The sequence below is a fragment of the Erythrolamprus reginae genome, chromosome 4, assembly GCF_031021105.1.
Source record: "Erythrolamprus reginae isolate rEryReg1 chromosome 4, rEryReg1.hap1, whole genome shotgun sequence".
NCBI classification, from domain to species: domain Eukaryota; kingdom Metazoa; phylum Chordata; class Lepidosauria; order Squamata; family Dipsadidae; genus Erythrolamprus; species Erythrolamprus reginae.
The window spans coordinates 60176232-60179174 of record NC_091953.1 but is presented as its reverse complement, the minus strand read 5'-3'; positions in this window follow the sequence as shown (position 1 = coordinate 60179174).

Below are 2943 nucleotides of genomic sequence, written 5' to 3'. Positions count from 1 at the left end.
GGTTATTAGATTCTAAGTAAAGGGTGATTGATTGATTTATAATTGATTCCATGACTTTACATGAGATGCAGCATAGCAAAATTGGTCTGTAGTTGTCAACGAGAGAAGGGTCTCCTTTTTTGAAGATGGGGATGACTACTGCTTTTGACCATAGCTTGGGGAGTGTGCTTGTCCTGAAGGAATTTTGAAAGATGATGCTTAGTGGTTCAGCTAAAGCTGAAGAAAGTTTTTTTAGGAAGTATGCGCAAAGACCATCTGGTCTGACTGATAGAGAAGGTTTAAGGTCTCGGATTGTTTTTTCAACACGGTCTATAGTGAAGTCTACTTGGGTTAGGTCGTTGAGAGAGTTTGAGGTGTGATTTGTGAAGATGGGGGATGAACCATTACTGTTAACGAAGACAGAGCCAAAGAAAGAGTTGAAGAGGTTAGTTTTGGGTGGATCGTCATGGTATTCTTTGTTGTTGAGTCCAAGGAGAGGTGGAATAGGTCTAGAGTCTTTAAGTTTGTTGTTGACAAAGTTGTAGAAGGCTCGGTTAGATTTGGTGTGAAGGAGATTTTCCTAATTTGCTGTGGTAGTTGAGACATTTTGCTTTTATTTCTTGGCAAATGCTTTTGTAGCGTCTTTTGAAGTTGGTTACTTGGCCTTTTCTATTTTTTCGCCAGAGACATCTTTTTTTGGTTTGTAGTTTCCTTATTGAGACAGGTAAGTTATTTTTTTTCTTCTGGTTGAAGTTAGTGGTACATGTAGTCTGATAAGTCTTTTAACTTGTAGTAAGAATGTGTTGTAGAAATCATCAAGTGTTCCAGCAACCGTTCTTTATATGTTTTATCCTCAAGTCCCCTAATAACCTTTGTTGCTCTTCTTTGCAATCTTTCTAGAGTTCCCAATGTGGGGCCCATGCCCAAGAGGGGGGAATTTGATTTTTAATGGGGACAATTAAAACTTTGTTTAAACCAAGTTAATGGCCTTTTAGGCTTCTTCCTTATGAATAGTAGTTCACTTTTTGAATAGTAAGAACTATGTCACCGGGGGGGGGGGGGGGTTATATGTCAGGATAACCTCTATGGATTTAAAAAAAATATTTTTCCTATTGAATGTGAACCATCAAACCAACTATATGTCTTGTGTAATGAAACTGGTTTGTTTAAATAAAATATTTGGAGCGGGCTGCTACATTCATAGAATTAAACCAATTTTAATTGAAAGTGAATATATCTATGACAAATCATCGATGCAAATATTATAGAGAATTCATACTAGCTTTTTGCCTTTACATCAAAGTATTAAACTTTGCATAAGATGTCCTGTGTTCCAAATATGAAATCCAAGGGCTTCTTTTTCCATAAATGCCAGTTCATATTTGGTGAATTGCATATAAACAACATTTGTTTTATTGTTCCATGTAACTTGAGAGAAAATGAAGTAATTTCTTTATAAGGCTTCACTCAGACTGTGTGGCAATAGCTCTGAAACAAAACAGAGACTGTAACACATTTGAATGAGAACAGGAATCTATGTCTCCATTTAAAAGACTTAAGAGGGTAAATATACCTTCAAGGGATTATGAGTTCAACAATAAGGCTGTCTGGCTTTCCCTCACTAATGAATAACTTCCATTGCAGACAACAGTAGGATTAGGAGCTTTGACATCTGCCTTGTAGGTCAATGAACTGTTAAATACTTGGAAGCAGTGCTTGGGATTAATATGCCACATGGGTATTTACATATGCAACCAAGAATGGCCTAGAGATATAGAACTCTGTGAAACAAGTGCACAGGTACAACTACTTGTGGTTGGAATCAATGAATGAAAGACAACAGATCAGAAATTACCAATGCAAGTCCTACATTTGTGGACACCAAAGATTTTCCCCAGCTTCTAACCAAATAAAAAATAAATTAAAATAAAGCCAAAATGAACCTGCCCAATAATTTGCAAGATGATGTGTTTATTTACTTTACTTACTTACCGTACTTATTATATCCCACCTTTATTATTTTATTGAGTAATTTTTACACTAACTCAAGGCAGCAAACATATCCATAATCCTCCCTTTCCCTTGACCCCCAACAAATGGTACCCAAAGGAATCCTGCCTGCTTCAACCAACATAGAGGCGGCACTTGGACATCCGTTTCAATAACCACTGATACACTTGGCATTCATGAATCTGTATATAAACGTATCTGAACTTTATAACTAATCTTGGTTATTGAAACGGAGGTCCATGTGCCACCTCTATGTTGGTTGAGGCAGGCAGGATTCCCTTGAGTACCATTTGTTGGGGGTCAAGGGAAAGGGAGGGTTTTGCCTTCTCTTTCTGTTCAAGATCCCCATGTACAATTGGCGGGCCACTGTGTGACACAGAATGCTGGACTCGATGGGTTTTGACCTGATTCAGCATGGCTCTTCTTATGTTCTTATGAAGTCTTTTAGTTCTTATTCCCAATGCCATAGAAGCTGAAGTGTGTCAAATCCTCTGTGTCCTATTATCTGTGTATAAAATTGAATGACTTTAAGCAATCGTAATTTATATGCAGAACAACATAATTATTCTTCAGTGTTCTGATTAGATCTGGAAGCATAGCAAAGATATAATGGTTCCAGTGAAGTTCATTAAATTTTACCTCTACCTAACCTCTCATGTTTGTAATGCTGGAAAATAATTACCAGAAGCCTAACACCTAATTATTATATAATGTAAATGTCACTGTTCTTGAGAATGTTTTATTTTATATGAAACTTCACATACAATGCATATATCCAGTTCATTTCATATCCACAATTACACACACACACACACAATCCTATGCACACTATACATTGCAATAAGAAGATTAATAAAATATTTTTCCCCAGGAAAATTCTCCATTTTTAAACCTTGCTGATGAACGGATGCTTTGCTTTTGATTCTTTTTTAAAAAACACACTCATAGAAGAAA